We start from the raw sequence: 17514 nt of genomic DNA, 5'->3' as shown, positions 1-17514 counted from the left end.
AATGCTTTTGCACTGTTGGTGGGACTGTAAACTAGTTCAACCATTGTGGAAGACAGTGTGGTGATTCTTCAAGTATCTATATCCAAAAATACCATTTGACTCAGCAATCCCGTTATTAGGTATATAACCAAAGGATTATAAATCACTCTATAAAGACATATGCACAAGTATGTTTATTGCAGCACTATTCACAATAGCAAAGACTTGGAACCAACTCAAATGCCTGACAATGATAGATTGTATAAAGAAAATGTGGCACATATAAACCATGGAATACTCTGCTGCCATAAAAAAGGATGTGTTCATGTCCTTTGCAGGGAAATCGATGAAGCTGGAAACCATCATTCTCAACAAACTAACACAGGAACAGAAAACCAAACACTGCATATTCTCTCTCACAAGTGGGAGCTGAACAATGAGAACACATGGACACGAGGGGAACATCACACACCCTGGCCTGTTGGGGGTTTGTGGACTAAGGGAGGGATAGCATTAGGAGAAATACTTAATGTAGATGATGGATTGATGGGTGCAGCAAACCACTATGGTACTTGTATACCTATGTGACAAACCTGCACGTTCTGTACATGTACCCCAGAACTTAAAGTATAATAAAAAAAATTAATAACTTTCCAAACTGACTTGCATAACCTCATTTAATGGCTGCATAATTTTTTTTGAGATATTTAAAAATTTATGTTACCATTCTCATATCTTCGGGCAATATCTATTTTTGCAATTACAAGTATTCATGCAACAGTGTTTTTGTAGTTTAATATTTCAAAACTTTGAAAGTTACTTATTTATGGTAAATTCACAGGAGAAGAATTATTGGGTCTAATATTTAAACATTTTAATAATATTAATATGTATTAAAAATTGTCGTTCAGAGATATAATATCAACATACACTTATGAGCATATGAAAGTGTTTATTTGTACCTTTGCCTAAATGGAGTGTGTGTGTGTGTGTGTGTGTGTGTGTGTGTATGTGTATGTTCTTTCAAATTTTATCAGTTGTTCATTTGGATTTCAGTAAACATTAAATGATTGCTACTTGGACAGAATAATGTCTGTGAGTACATTAGAGAAATATTTTACAGAGTGTGAGAATGCAAAGTAAGGACCAGTGATAATAAAGTTCTAGGTATGCCCTTGTAGACTCATTTTTTTCCTTTCAAAATAACATAAGAATTAAAACAAAATGAGAAGGAGCAAATAAATATATTGATGTTATTTTATACATAGGGCAAGGTAGTATAAAAAAGTGAGATGGATAGAATGGACATAGGAAAGGCATAAAAAAAGATCTAAGTTTGATTACTAATTTTTTAGTGGAAAAACACACTAACCATCTATAAGATTCAGTTTTTCATTTGTTAAATGAGGTTATTAAGCCTATTTGTGTTTATGATGAGTGAAGAGAATGCATAAATAACACAGCAGATCGTGTGTAACCTTAGTGCATTTTCCTCAGCAAAATTTAATCCACTATTGGAAACTCCAACATCTGTGATTTTTTCCAGAAGTAGAAAATGCCTTCAGATAAAGTTTGATGAAAGTAGATAGAAAGCTAGAAAAAAAATGGCCCATTTGTTTTCAAAAGTCTAGATGTGATTTATTCCAAATCAGACAACAGAAAAAAAGAAATGGTGGAGGATGGGAGATATTGTTAATGTGAAAGCAGAGTCTAGTTTATCCTCAAACTGAATAAACATGTTTTGCATTCAACATGCTTGTTGAGAGAATTCCTGACATCTTTAACATCACAACCACCACCCATTATGTCATTCTCTCTCTTTTTTTTTGAGACGGAGCTTCACTCTTTCCCCAGGCTGGAGTGCACTGGTTCGATATTGGCTCACTGCAACTTCCACCTCCCGGGTTCAAGTAATTCTCCTGCCTCAGCCTCCCGAGTAGCTGGGGCTACAGGCATCTACCACCACGCCTGGCTAACTTTTTGCTGTTGTTGTTGTATTTTAGTAGAGACAGGGTTTCACCATGTTGCTTAGGCTGGTCTCAAACTCCTGAGCTCAGGCAATCCGCCCGCCTCGGCCTCCCAAAGTACTAGGATAACAGGCGTGAGCCACCGTGCCTGGCCACATCATCCTCATTTATAACCCTTAACTATTTGAGCTTCATACTAAACAGAAAGAGTAAGATCCTTACCTCACTGCAAAAAATTGCAAAATAAGATGGAAAAAACATAGTGTGTTAATAAATCATATCATACTATGATCAAAATCAAAGAAGCCCCACTGTACATTCAGTATAGGGGGATTAATGCTGTTAGTAATATGACAGCTGTGAACTGGAAGGAAATAGTATTTTGAAGGTAGATCCTTGGTAAAGTGAAATACCAAAAACTTCTGAAAACTTGGAAAGAAAGCTTGATAAATTGGGACAAAGAATGAGCAAAATCTGTGAGAAATTTTACAGATGTAAGTCAAATAAAGAGATGACTTCTTTTATGTAATAAATTTTCTTAAAACAAAAGAATAAACCGGCCAGGCGGGGTGGCTCACGCTTGTAATCCCAACACTTTGGGAGGCCAAAGCGGGCGGATCACTTGAGGTTAGCAGTTCAAGACCAGGCTGGTCAATGCGGTGAAACCCCATCTCTACTAAAAATACAAAAACTAGCCTGGTGTGGTGATATGCACCTGTAGTCCCAGCTACTTGGGAGGCTGAGGCAGGAGAAAACCTTATCCCAGGAGGTGGAGGTTGCAATGAGCTGAGACTGTGTCACTGCACTCCAGCCTGGGTGACAGAGTGAGACTCCATCTCAAAAAAAGAAAAAAAGAAAGAAAGAAAGAAAATAATATAAACCTTTAATTAAAAAGTCAACTTAAGAGATAGGATTAAGTAATGACAGATCATTCAAGATGCTTCAGATTCTGAAGCACAAGTGACCACAAGCAACATATTATGTAAAAATATTCAGACACATTTTCATATATCTTCTCCATATTTCATATCATAACATCACAAATACTTATCGCACACACTCAAAAACTATAAGACATAAAACTAAAAAGTTTTCCTAACATGTATACTTGAAAGTTTTCACGGAGCAATTTGAAGTATATTCTGGAATATCAGAAAACCAGAAGTTTGGGGATAAGAATTATCTATGATTTGTAATACAATATTGAAAATAGTGGTCTAATTTGTGAGAAAATTCAAAAGTAAATTGAAGAGACTTTTATGATTAAAATGATAAGGCAAGTGAGGAAGAGAGAGGCATCAAGATCACCTACAGTGAGGGTCTGACTTTAGCAAAGGTGTCAGTTGATGGTTCCTGACACTGACTTGGGAGCCTAAAATAAAAAAGCACATAGCCCTAGGAAGGTGATTAATTCAAGGTGAGGTAGTTTGAGTTTGAAGGATTTGTGAAACCTCCAGTGGAACTATGAAACAAAAAGCCCCATATATAGATATGGCTCAGAATAGAGGTCTCTGCTGGAGACAAAAACTTGAGAATCAGGAGATAAACTATCATTGTTCCGTGGGGTGAATGAGACCTATTTATTTAACAAGTATATATAGCATTTGATGTGAAGCAAGCACTCTCCTGAATGCTTTTACAAATATTAACTCATGTAATCCTCATAGTGGCTATGAGGTGACTGTGAAGATTGGGAAGGAATATCCTAGAAGTGAACTCTGAACAACCAGGAGAAAAACAAGTATGAGAAAACTGAGAGGAAATGGCCAGCGAAGCAGGAGAAAACCTGGGAAGCTGCAGTTACACAAACACTAAGGGAAGTGAGTATTTCCAGAAATTATCATGAGTCAACGATGTCTAAAGCACAGAGTGTTCCAGAAGGGAAGGGGTAACATGGGATTTAATGACAATGGCATCATGAGTAACCTCGTAAAATCTTTTAGAGTGAGGGGGCAACAGCAAGTGAGATGGGGTAGGAACAGGAACCGAGGCTATGTAAATAGAAATTTAGGATGTTATTTTATAAATCTGTGCTGAAAAGTAACAGAATTTGAAGGGAAAAATTTTGTGAAGGTTATAGTTTTATGTGGTTAAAAAGGGAGAGTTAAAAGCCGTAAGAAAAGTAAAATGAATAGCAGATGAGATCCCAGGCACAGGTGAAAAGAGTTTAACTGTGTGCTGAGAAAAGTTGTATTTTCCATTAAAATGATAGGTTTTCTTGGTGGGGGATACAAATACATTTTCAAAGTGTGTGTAATGAATGTGTGTGTGTGTGTTTTGCGGGGAGGGGGGGGACAAAGAAACGGAGAGAGAGAGATGAGAAAGTTACTGAAGAGCGGATAGGAAGGAGAAAAATATCTTGCTGTGATTAAATTTTGTACGTGAGAAAGAGATTGCGATTGTCTTTCAGAATGACAAGAAGTAGTAGACTTTTAAAAATGTGAAGGTTTGATGTTTTCTCTAAGCAAAATAAAATGGAGCATTAATAATTTAGCATTAAAAGATTTCTGGAGCCAGGCGCTGTCGCTCACGCCTGTTATCCCAGCACTTTGGGAGGCCGCTGGTCACAAAGTCAGGAGTTTGAGACCAGCCTGACCAATATGGTGAAACCCTGTCTCTACTAAAAATATAAAAATTAGCTGGGCGTGGTGGCGTGTGCCTGTAAACCCAGCTACCCAGGAGGCTGAGGCAGGAGAATTGCTTGAACCCGGGAGAAGGAGGTTGCAGTGAGCTGAGATAGCACCACTGCACTCTAGCCTGGGTGACAGGGTGAGACTTAGTCTCAAAAAAAAAAAAAAAAAAAAAAAAAAAAAAAATTCCGGGCTGCTGGAATCCCAGCTATAAATTAATAGTAACTACTGCTGCCTTAAAAATTCAGCATTTCTCCCCTCCAGATACAGGAATTTAATATTTGAATGATTATATTTGTATTTTATTAACTGGACAGAGATAAAGAACAAAAGAAGCAAGACTTTGAAAGGTGTTGGTAAGAGGAAATATATAAATGGTTTATTACTTAATCATCAACTAATCATTTTTTTCTACATGTGTTCTTTCAATGTTTAGAAATGTAGATAATAATTCAAATTAGTAATATCACACTTTGGAATTAAAAATACTAAAATGGTTGTGTGCACGTTCATGTTTATTTTACTAGAGAAAATAAAATTACATTTTAAACAATGTAGGTTCCAACATAATGAAAATTATTATATATCTACCAAATTTAATATACACTAAGTTAAACTGGCAGTGATAATGACTAGAAGATAACTTCGGAGGGCCGGGCGCGGTGGCTCAAGCCTGTAATCCCAGCACTTTGGGAGGCCGAGACGGGTGGATCACGAGGTCAGGAGATCGAGACCATCCTGGCTAACATGGTGAAACCCCGTCTCTACTAAAAAAAATACAAAAAACTAGCCGGGCGACCTGGCGGGCGCCTGTAGTCCCAGCTACTTGGGAGGCTGAGGCAGGAGAATGGCGTGAACCCGGGAGGCGGAGCTTGCAGTGAGCTGAGATCCGGCCACTGCACTCCAGCCTGGGCGACAGAGCGAGACTCCGTCTCAAAAAAAAAAAAAAAAAGAAGATAACTTCGGAATAATCCACATGATATGAATTTGAAATGCTGTACTCAAAAATAGATGCATACTTTAAGATCAACCAAGTAAAACTTGGTGTTCATGGAGAAAAAGATGGTTTGGTAACAGAAAATACTTTAGGTCAATGAGATTATGAATTCATTTTCATCATTTCTCTTCTACTTAAAAAACAGTTTAGTCATCTTGTTTGTTTGCTCATGAAACATTCTCTGCTACATTAGAGTGAGAAGACTCTTTAATATGTTCATAAATCCAGCTCTCAGAAAAGGTTAGCCTACACCCACCTAAGGAATAAATCATCACTAACCCACATTGATCATGGTGATTCCATTAACTTTGTAGTGTTTGGTTTAGATATCTGTATATGAACTCTGGCTAACAAGTTGAGAGGGGATGTAGCTGCATGGTTGGGGATGGAGTGATTTTGAAAATTCTCCTTGCTGTGAATGCACCTATATGGGAAGAACCACAAGATAACTCCTCCTTGTATTTGTCCTGTCTGTAAGTAACACCCGTTACTGAAGCTGCTATCTTGTAACATTGAGGCAGACAAACTAAAAATAAAATTCATCTGCTGTGAATGATGGAAATAAAAACATAGGAAAAAACTACAAAGGAACCAGTCTTGAAGCCGCTTACCTCTGTATTTTGTATAATGCGGGCTAATAAATTTAAGCTAATTATTTATGCTACCTGTGCTGTGATGTTTTCCCATCAGCAGCCAAATATAACCTCACAATTGTTTTGCTATTTTTGCTTTCACAAATGAGCTATTAACCAACTGAAAACTTTTTTTTGATTGAAGGATGCTTAGGGGATGAGAGAATATCAATAATATAAGCCCATGCGAAATCCCCATTTCTTATCATTAAAACTGTCCTGACATTAAAGCAATGCTTAATTTTTACCATAAGAGCAAAATTTTGAGATTATAATTTTAAAGCATAAAATATTTACACTTAAATTACACTTATAATTTTAAAGTGTAAAATATTTACAGATTAAAATATGGGAAACAATGAAGCAAAACATTCTAAACTTGAAAAGTAAATTAACATTACAAACACAGAGACTTAAAAACAAACAAAAACAACAAAAATCAAACCTCCATTGTAATTGCAGATGTGCTGACTAATCATGTTTACTAAAAGACTGGCTAGCTTGAGCCCAGGAGAGGGAGGTTTTAGTGAGCTGAGATAGCGAGATAGCGCCACTGCGCTTCAGCCTGAGCAACAGAGCTAGACGTCATTAAAAAAAAAAAAAAAAAAAAAAAAAAAAGACTCGCTAAAGGAAAACTTCTTTTTGGATTTGGCTCTTTTTACAGGAAGTAATAGTTTCTGGAGAATTACTTGATGAAAAATTTCTTAACCTTACTTCATGAATCAAATCACAACTCTTTCTACATTTTAGATAGTGAAAATCTCACTGATAAAAAATAATTGTTTCTCTTGGCCAGTAACTCACGTCTATAAAACCAGCACTTTCGGAGGCCGAGGCGGGCGGATCACCTCAGGTCAGGAGTTAAAGACCAGTCTGGCCCACATGATGAAACCCCATCTCTACTAAAAACACAAAAATAAGCCGGTCGTGGTTGCGCCTGTAATCACATCCTCGGAGGCTGAGGTAGGAGAATCGCTTGAACCCGGGAAGGCGGAGGTTGCAGTGAGCCGAGATCGTGCCACTGCACTCCAGCCTGGGTGACAGAGGGAGACCCTGTTTCAAAAAAAAAAAAAAAAAAAAAAAAGAAAAATAATTGTTTCACTCTTTTAAGTACAAAAGTAATTGTACATGGTTGTTTTTTAAAGGGGGGAAAGGAGGGAAGTCTCTTCTAAGAATAAAACTATTCACTGTATAGAATTAATATTTTTGTTATTCATAGTATTAAAAAAAAAAAGGTCTCATGGGGAGGAAATAGCAATGCCAGGCAAAACGAGTATATATTTTTATGTTATAACCCAATAGCATATAGCATATGCAAACTGTTTATTTAAATAATTTTAAAGCTAAAATGGAGGCGAGGTCACACATTTATATACTGCTAGAGCTAAAAACAGTCATAGAAATAAGTATCTGAAATATCCAGGTTTTTAAAATACAAAAACTGAAGCTCAGGAAATTGATTTTTTTCACCCCAGAGTTTTATATTTGCATATTGGCAATGTTTCAACTCAGACATAGGAATTGTGACCATTAAAGGAAAGGGCAACTGCAAGCTTCAGAAAGACACGCTATTCTCAGAAATATTTTCCTTTTTATCACCTAAAGTAAATTTCAGATCACTTACAATCTCTAGAAATTAACATTTCATTAAGCCATAACTAGGAAATGTTTATTTAATGTTTGAGCTAAAGTTAAGAAACATATTTAAACTTAATTAAAACAAAAAGAAATTAAATAAAATTAATTAAAACAAATTTTTGTGTAATGCTTTGAGCCAAAATTAAGAAATTTAATTAAAACAAAACTTTTTTTGGTGTTTATATTTTTGATAGATAAAAATTTTATCCTATCAAATAACAGGGAATATTAATATTTATTGCCAATTAAGAGAGGAATGTGAGCTCTGGAAGTGGAGAAGTGAAACTGGGAGGCAATAAGGGGGAAGGAGGAGAAGAGATCATTAGAAAATTAAGAACAAGGCAAATGTAAACATGTAAACACATTTCTTAAAATTTGCAATTGAAATATGAAGAGAATACGATATACTATAGATCTCCACTACTAAGAATACAACGAACAAATTGAAATAAAAAAGAAACACATAATAAAGGAAATAATGCCAATGTTTCTTTTTATAGTAATGAATAGTATTTTATTATGCCTGTTCTATGTATAGTTGTCCATAACTACTAAAACTCTCTAAAAATGAATGAAAGTATTTTGTCTGGACTTTATAGTTAAATTTGTAAGTTTTCTTTTTTTTTCAGAAAAAGATTACATTATTTTCTTTGAATGAATTCACCTTTCTTCATCAAAATTACTCTGATTTCCATATTAACTCAATTTGTTTAAAAGCAAAGCTCTTTATGGTATGTTACTGTCATTTCCTTCAGAGGGGAAAAAAAAAAAACAAATAAAAGTTAGTATTACATGTCTGAACCAAATGGAGGTTTTCAAGAATAAAATTCTGCACAACTACGAAAGCTGGTAGCTCCAAATGAAAGGAAATGGAATAAAAAATGAATGCAAGATAACACAATGAATTTTTGGCGTGAGAGGAGAAAAAAAGAATAATATATTAAATGTGTATTTCTCTATTATAATTACCACACATATTAAAAATGGGAATGATATATAGAGATAGAGAGACCTGTGGCTACTTTTGGCTATTTTACCTGCTTTTTGTATTTGCTCTTCTAGGTACCTGTTATTGAGTTAGGTAAGCAAATGGTATTTCAGGACCAAAACATCTATATCCTGAAGAGTTGCTCCTTTAATTGTGTATCTACCTACCTGTCTATGTATCTCTTGGTAAATGAATTAATTTGTTAGTTAAAATCAATCTATTAATTCATAATGAATGGGACATCTTGCGGGAGGTACATGTGCTTTGTAAATACATGGAAAAACAGTTGAGACGTTCCTAACAGGTTCTGGTATTCAGATTGATGTTACCTTTTTAAAAAATTTTTAGGATTAATAGCTAAAAAGATCAAATCAGTTTCTTCATTTCTTCTGAAGGCCTGTTTCCATCAGATTTTACCTCTGCCTAGACAAAAATATTGGAGACTTCTCAACTTTCTGCTTCTGATGATCTCAACTTGTGGTATGACAAAAGGAGAGCAAAATGTTCACTCAGGTATGGGAATTGCTCACAAAAATGTTACTTTATTATATTTAGGGAAAAAAGGGGGCAAAATCTACACTCACAATACCTGAGATTGGATTTCTAGAACCTTTTGGTTTCAGATTTATGATGAATTAGAAAACTTTCTGCTTAGAAAAATGTTATAGTTTCAAATATTATTTAAAAGTTTTATCTTTAAGTACAATAAACATGATAAATAATGATCAATGTTTTCACTCCTATTAAGGAGAGAATTTTTAGTAGTAAAAATAAGCCTTAATGTGAAAAAGCTAAGAATTCATGATTGCTTCTAATGAAAGTATCTGGGAGGGGTCTGAGTTTGGTTCAAGAGAGGAACTACAGCTGTTGGTGACTACAACCATCTGCCCAGATGACATCGTGATCAACTGCTCTGAATCACTCTAAAGGAACGAAGAGTCAGGGCAGCTGAGTCATGGTACCCCAGGAGCCATTAAGAAGTTGATCTTCAGTCACTTCCATTCAAACAGAAAAAATCCCATGAAGGATGAGAACTATGGTTCCTGAGAATGACAGGCAATTGGTGCCACTTTATTCACAGAATCCAATAAATAGTTTTCTTTGTTTCACATGTTTAATGCTCATTACTTTACATTTTTACAAAGACCACTTAGTCTGAATTGCCCTTCATCTCTTTCCTATCAAAATCCTACCCAACACATAGTCATATCATCAGAAATCAGATGTTTTCTTGTTTAATGCCCTACCTAACTCATTTGATTGTAATTTTCTGGGAATGGTTACCAGAGATTTGATTTTTTGTAAGTTACATCAAATCCTCATTACTTTATAAATGATGAAAATTTGTCACATGGTACACTTTTCATATCTTTTAAAGGATTAATATATAAAAAGTACATAGTTAATGCTCAGCTTTAAAAATATTAAAATTGAATCTGCTTATTCAAGTATAATGATAAAACTGAAAGAGATCTTAAAATGGTTTAATCTCTTCCTTAGCTTTCAAAAATATAAAGTCTTCTTCTTCTTTTTTTTTTTTTTTTTTTTATTGAGACGGAGTCTCGCTCTGTCACCCAGGCTGGAGTGCAGTGGCCGGATCTCAGCTCACTGCAAGCTCCGCCTCCCGGGTTCACGCCATTCTCCTGCCTCAGCCTCCCGAGTAGCTGGGACTACAGGCGCCGCCACCTCGCCCGGCTAGTTTTTTGTATTTTTAGTAGAGACGGGGTTTCACCATATTAGCCAGGATGGTCTCGATCTCCTGACCTCGTGATCCGCCCGTCTCGGCCTCCCAAAGTGCTGGGATTACAGGCTTGAGCCACCGCGCCCGGCCCTATAAAGTCTTCTTCTTTATTGGAGATTTCTTTATCCATAGCATATCTTAATTCCCCACTCCCCAACTTCCTCCCCATGTCAAGTTTTTAAAATATTTTTAAAATATTTTAAAATATTGTGTTTATTATATTATAAATATTATAAAATATTGTCTTTAAAATATTTGTGTTGTCTTCTTCAGGATGTATCACTGATTGACACTCTTTTTGATTCTAGTTATATATACTGTTATCCTTGGATATTAAAGTAGGTCTCAAATATAGCTTTCATGGTGGTGTGTAAGATTCTGAGAGAGCTGGAAAAAAGGTATAAGCTCCCTTCTAAAGTGCAAGTATATACTTGCAGAGATATTTTTCACTTACATTTTTGGAGATCATCCATGGTCTCCCCATGTCTTTTACAGAAGAGGCTTCCGGCACCTATTAGGGAAGCTTGTATCTTCCTTATCTCTGTACTAGATGATAATATCGAATGCAGGTAAGTGGTGGTGGGGAGAGTAATACTGACAGAATAGTGATATGGCAAACATTGGCACCTCAGAAACTTTTTGCTTTTTTGAAGGCTCTTATTAATATTTGCAAACTTTAAAAAGGCTTGAAAAGAGTTACCCAGAGCTCACCACATATAGAAAAACAGACATCTCTTGTTATGGGAATTGAGGCTAGTCCACATTCCCCTAGATTAAACATCTTTCCTCATTTGGCACATTCTTCAGCTGTTCCTTAAGAAAAAAACATACTAAGAAAAGTTAATTCTGGGAAGTCTAGAATTGGAATAAAATTACGACACTAAAAGGAAAGCCCAGATATCTCTTAAAAAATGCTTATCTTAATTTTTTTGAAAACTCACATTAGCACCAGATCATTTCTTTAATGCGTACCAATTTCCTTTCTTCATTGACTAAATAGCTTTGCTAAATGAGATTAAAACCACATAACTCAAATGAGATATATAAGATGTTGAATAATGTTCACATATCTATAAAATCAAATTCCAGTGCTAATATAAATGATGTCTACTACGTTTGTCATTTATTTGGGATTATCTGTTTGCCTCAAGTGGTGCAAAAAAATTGAGCAGGAAGCACCTGAAGCTTCCTTTCACAACAAGAGGAAGTTGTAATTTGTATTTACTTTACCCAGCTTTCTTTATATGAAAGTAGCCAAGGAGCAGGGGAAGAAGGACAATTACAAGAAATTGTGATAGGAAACTACTGGGAAAAGCAATTTGTAATTTCTGATAAAACTCTAGGCAAATAACCCTGAGCACTCTTAGTCTGGCAAGTGGGAAGTACCTGTTGAACAAATGACCACTTGATTGATTTTAAGCATGTGGAGCTCATTTGTCATCTAAAATATAGAAGGGAGTGAGATATTAGCTTCCTGAATAGCTATTGTTATTTAGAAAAAATAATGAACCATTAAACTTCTCATATAAGATGAAATAACTATTTTCTAAAAACAGTGATCTTACGTTCTTCATTGTATAAACACATATGTACTCATATAACATAGCTCTTGGGACACAATAAACAATAAATGTATGTTTATCTTATTTAGGCAAACTAAAAGTTGCAGGCTCTGTGCCCTTAAATTTTTTAAATTTATATTCACATTTTGTTTTTTAAGATGTTATGAAAATACAATTTTAAAAGCCCATCTATTTCTAACCACGATGTATTAACAGGGATTGGATTTTTCCACCCATCTAAAATAAGTAAAAAAAAAAAAAAAAACCACAAAACAAAATAAAAGAAATTATATTGGTCAGTGGAGAGCAGTGATTTCATAGAGATAAGAAACAAGTGTTTAGCCCCACATTTGTACATTTGTTCCACCAGACTGAGTGGAGACTCAGTTTAGTTCCTATATGAAAGTTCAGGGAGGAGGAACTCTATAAGAACCCAGTGGTCTCTCTCAGTTTGGGAGACAAAGCAGACAGAATCTCAGGAGGTAGTTAGGGTATACAGTACCAAATGTCAGGAGGACAGAGTTATACAGAAAGAAAGATCCAGAGATCTTCAGATGGATTTCTAGTCTTCAGCTCAATATTGATCTGTTGCATTCATAAGAGAAAAGTCTGAAGACTGGGGAAAGCACCACCTAAAAGGGTTAGAGGGGCCCACACGTGTAAAGCAGGGAATATTTTTTGTTCCAAAGTTGCAAAACTCTCAGTTCATGAAGGATTAAGTATAGTACTCAGTTGTTTGCATCAGTAGTAGGAAAAAATTAACCATAGAATAAACAATTATCTGGTCTTGCCTAACAAAATTTAATAGCAAGACAACAAAATAGGAAACAGTTTCCAAGTAATTTAACTACATCCCAGAAGAGAGCTCAAGGATATTTATAGAAATACAACATATACCAACATTCAATAAGGTAAAATTCATAATATTAGGCAACCACATCAAAATTTCTAGGGATGCAAGGAGCAGTAGAATATAACTCATAATGAGAAAAGTCTAAATGACATAGAAATGACATAAAAAACAGAGTAAGTAGACAAAAATATTAAAAATTTAAAGTATTTCCCATATGTTCCAAAAACTAGAAAAAAGTTGTATTACATTTTAATATAACCATTGTGATTCATTTTCTGATATGAAAATTAATCTTTGAAGCTTCCTAAATGGACTTTAAAATATTACCAAAATATTGATAATAAACACCGTTACTCTGGAGACTTACCCTGTTTCTGAGATTTATTCTGCTTGTAAGCCCTGAGAAATGAAGAATGAGGAATGAGGAATGAAGTGATGCTTTCAGGTGAATTATCATAGAATTCAAGGACTGGATAGAAATAGATGAGGGTCAAGATGAGGAGGAGAGATAGACTAGGTTGACAGCCGTGTGGTGGCAGCACTTGAAGGTGTGGTATAGTTGGAGGGTGTAAAAGGGACAATGTGCTTGGTATTAAAAACTATTTACATTTTAGCAGTGTCCTACTGATGAATACTTTCACATTTCTGATGTTGAAATAGCTTTATTATGCCCTAATCAACAACATATAATATTTTTTACTGACATTCTGACTGGGCAATTCTTTGCAATAATTCTAAGTCTATACAGAGACCTAGAATTGTTCCATATGAAACAATTGGGATAGTTGTATTGCAGCATTGGGACTTCTATTATGGGCCATGATGTCCTTATATTCTTTTGTTTTTGAAATAATTTTACCACTTCGCTGTTCCAACTAAGAGAGGACACAACAAAATAGAGGCTTAAAGAGAAAACAGTGGATTTGACATGGGCCCATACTTTCTGTTATTGTTGGTTTGAGGAAGAAGAAAAGTAGAGGTGATGAAGTTGCCCTCAACAACTGGTAGTTACTGGTAGTTGAATCTCAGGCTGTGGTTCTACTCGGCACCTGACACTTGGATAAGTGAAGACAGGGAAAGAAAGGTAATGGGAAGACTGGGCCCCTGGAATTGATATGTAACACCAAGAAAGCAGTCAGTGAGGATCTCAGAAAGCCAGGAGAGATGGTCTATTATGAAGAGTACTTGTTAGAAACACTTGAACACTTCCCTGTTTCTGGTGAGATTTGATATCCAGAAACACATGTCTATTGAATTCAAGTTTCTCCTAATGCACACTGTAGCAATCAGAAAGAATTATAGTGCTGCTATATTTCTATAAAAGATAGCAGAATCTACCTTTGACACTAATGCATGAAAATATATTTGTGTTTTAAAAAGGCAACCTGCCAAATTTAATTCCTCAAATGAGTTAATTGCTATAGATGGTAAACAAAAAATGATGGCTGGTTGTAGAAGGCCTGTATTGTGAATAGATGAGTTGTATTGTAGTACAATTCTTAGATCCTGTCCATATAGAAAAAATAAATTGATGATATAATTAACCCATTTTAACCTATATTGTAATTCCATTTAATTAATTTTTACTGATAAGATTTTTTTGAAAATCCTAGTCTAAGTAATTAATGTCTTCACTTTTCTTTTTATTGTCTCTTCCTTTTTATTTTTTGTAAGGATGTTTACTTTGCATTTTTTCCTTGTATTAGGTAGAGATATCAGTTGAAAGATACCTTAAAATTTTGTGACATTGAGTTTAATCAACCAACCATTCCTAAGGAATTGATAGTATATTTACTATTTGGTTAGATTACTATTTGGTTATATTTACTATTTGGTTAGATACACTCTGGTATTAAATTAAGTCTCTAAAGTTGGCATTTTTTCTCTATTAGTTTGCCATCCTGCCCACTTAACTCTTGAATTTGAAAGACGTAAATAAATAAGATTAGAATATGAATTTTTAAGACAATTAAATTGTTTTGAAAATTAGAGTTTATTACAAAATATGTTCTCATTTTATGTATTATTAATTTAACAATAAGTTTTATGACAGAAGATTTTAGTCAAAATAGTTACACAATCAACAAGCAAATGATACACGGGCAATCAATCAGACCATCAAACACCAGTTGATAACATAATCCATTTGGACAGGAACCACATTTCCAAAACGAGTTTTGATTTAGTCATTGGAGGTAAAACAAAAGATATCAGACTGTACCTTAAAAACGAACAAACAAAACAAAACAAAAACTTGTCCAATTCAGTATACCTAATAGAGACAGGAATCAAATAGTAGTATATGTCATCAAACTTTTCCAACAAGATTCTGTGGTCACCTGAAGTAGAAAAACTTGGTTTTCCAATGTAACTACTCAAATCAGCAAAAATAAATATTTTAAAACTTTACTCTTGTTTTAAAATTTTACTTTATTATGCTAGTTATCTGTATTTATATTAATATTTTTCAGTCTTTATTGATCCCTATTTATATTTCATATAGTTTTATTAAGCTGTAGGCCACAAATTAACATTTCATACTCAACTAAATGTCAGGGACTATTCCCTCTTTAGTTTAAGGATTAGATGAGATATGGATACTATATATTGAAATAATCATGCACTAGAATGATAGATTTAAAATCATCTTTAAAATGTGTTATGGAGATTTTGTCATGTTCAAACATTTTGCAGTATCTCTCAAAATTGTCACAACTTTCCCCCTTTCATGTAAATATTACGCCTTTACATATGAAACGTGACTCTCTGCGCAGTATGTTTCCTGCTTGAGTTTTGCCCTTTGTGTTATATTATCTCATGTTATACAAAGTCATTTTGTGACTAATTTCCAGAGCACTGAGTCACAGTGTGGCTGTTGCTTATCTTTTCTTTTTTCCCACATGGCAGTACTCTTGGCCCTTATTTTTGGTAATTATTTTAAACTAATGAGTACTTTTTCATAATAAAATAATTGTTTCTCTCATATTTCTGTGGCTGTTTACTGCTGTATTATGTTCTTTCATTTTTTACTAGAAGCAAACATTTTATAACCAACAGGAACATAACAGTACATCATGTAGGCACGTTATCTATTGTTTTAATTTACAACATTGCACAATATAGACTTGATCGTAAGTATTCTCGTTTAGATATCTCAGAATATAACTTTTGGTCTTTGGAGACTTATAAAGTATTTCCTTAGAGAGATTAGTTAGTGCTGGCATAAAATATTCAATTTAGATTATGATTATTTTAATGTTTATATCTCATTTTAAATATCAACTAATGGCATTGAAAGATTATTTGAATAGAAGACTGACAGTCTCTTTATTATATGTTACGAAAGAAAATGCAAAGGTAAACCAAACTTCCAAAAACTTCCAATTAACTAAGCACAATTAGTAAAGAATTCTACTACAATCTTCAAATTATAAAAAAGCTACATACACCAATTCATTACAAAAACGTTTATGGTTTAAAATCATAAACATTGCACATAAATTTGCTTAAGAATTAAATGCAAAATGCTGATAACTCAAGTTTGGATTTCAGTTTGTTTACTTTGTTTACAGGGAAGGGTTGATTTTCATTTTAGGCAAATAAACAATGATCCTCCTCTATCAGTTCTTTGCCTCTCAGCATGCTGCTTTTCCCCCCGAGAAAGAAAAAATGGAAGTTATTTCTCATGGGCTAGACAGTATATTGCCAGGTACTCACAAGTAAAATCTCTGATGAAAGTTCTTGGAATGTTTTTTTCAAAACGGAGTTGAGGTGATTTTGTTTTTCCTTCCAGGTATTGAAGAGAGGATTTATCTTCTCTACTTCTTCTTTTAGAAACAGATCAAGAAACTGGGGATTGAAGAATAACTGAAAGAAACGTAATCTGATCTTACTAGCAGTGAAAGAGCGAGGTAAGAATTTGACTGTTATCCAGCCTAAAGTCGCTGCTGTCTGTTAGAGCAAAGAGGGAGCCTGAGAGTCGCTTCAGAGATCACTGGCAGTTGGGAATAGCCCAACTTCCTGTTAGGTCACTGCAACTCTGACTCTGTTTAGTCTAAACCTCTTTTTCCTTTCTTTCTCTCTCTCTCTCTCTCTTTTTTTTTTTTTAGTGGAGGAAACAGATGAAGGAAACAGCTTACACCAAGATTTCAGATACGATCATTTTGAACAACTATTTCTTTTACTTTCCAGGATTGTTTTTGTAATCAGTTGAAAAAGAATGCTTTTTCTCCCCCTAGAGTTAGGGTTTTAAAAAAAATTACATACTTATTATTACATTGTTAATAAATAAACTTTTTTGCAGTTTGTTTCTTCTTCAAGTTATTTCATTTGTTTCACCCACTGTCAATATATTTATTTTTTTAAAAAGTCTGAGGGCTACCATTGGACGTTTCTCTTAGTGAGACAATGTAATGCATTATCTATTCCAGGAGGTCAGGCTTTGAGCCCTACCTTAGCTACTTGCTAGCTTGGCTACTCAGCCAAGTTATTTGAATTCACTATGCCTCAGTTCCTTTGTTCCTAAAG

The 17514-nt window shown here is 34.5% G+C and overlaps 1 protein-coding gene across 4 annotated transcripts in view; it reads right to left on the bottom strand.

The window, feature by feature from the left end:
* TFPI (tissue factor pathway inhibitor) overlaps positions 1-17009 on the bottom strand; it is a 103681-nt gene extending 86672 nt beyond the window's left edge. For 2 of the 4 annotated variants that reach the window (XM_010370296.2, XM_010370299.1), the window contains exon 1: positions 16705-17009. The gene's annotated coding sequence lies outside the window, so the exon portion shown is untranslated. The remainder of the gene's footprint in view (positions 1-16704) is intronic. The other 2 variants (XM_030916458.1, XM_030916457.1) reach the window with 1 other exon arrangement.
* Between the last annotated feature and the right edge of the window lie 505 nt (positions 17010-17514).

The sequence above is a fragment of the Rhinopithecus roxellana genome, chromosome 14 (assembly GCF_007565055.1).
Source record: "Rhinopithecus roxellana isolate Shanxi Qingling chromosome 14, ASM756505v1, whole genome shotgun sequence".
In the NCBI taxonomy this organism is placed as follows: domain Eukaryota; kingdom Metazoa; phylum Chordata; class Mammalia; order Primates; family Cercopithecidae; genus Rhinopithecus; species Rhinopithecus roxellana.
The sequence above is the reverse complement of the archived record's forward strand: the minus strand, read 5'-3'. Positions and strand labels throughout refer to the sequence as shown.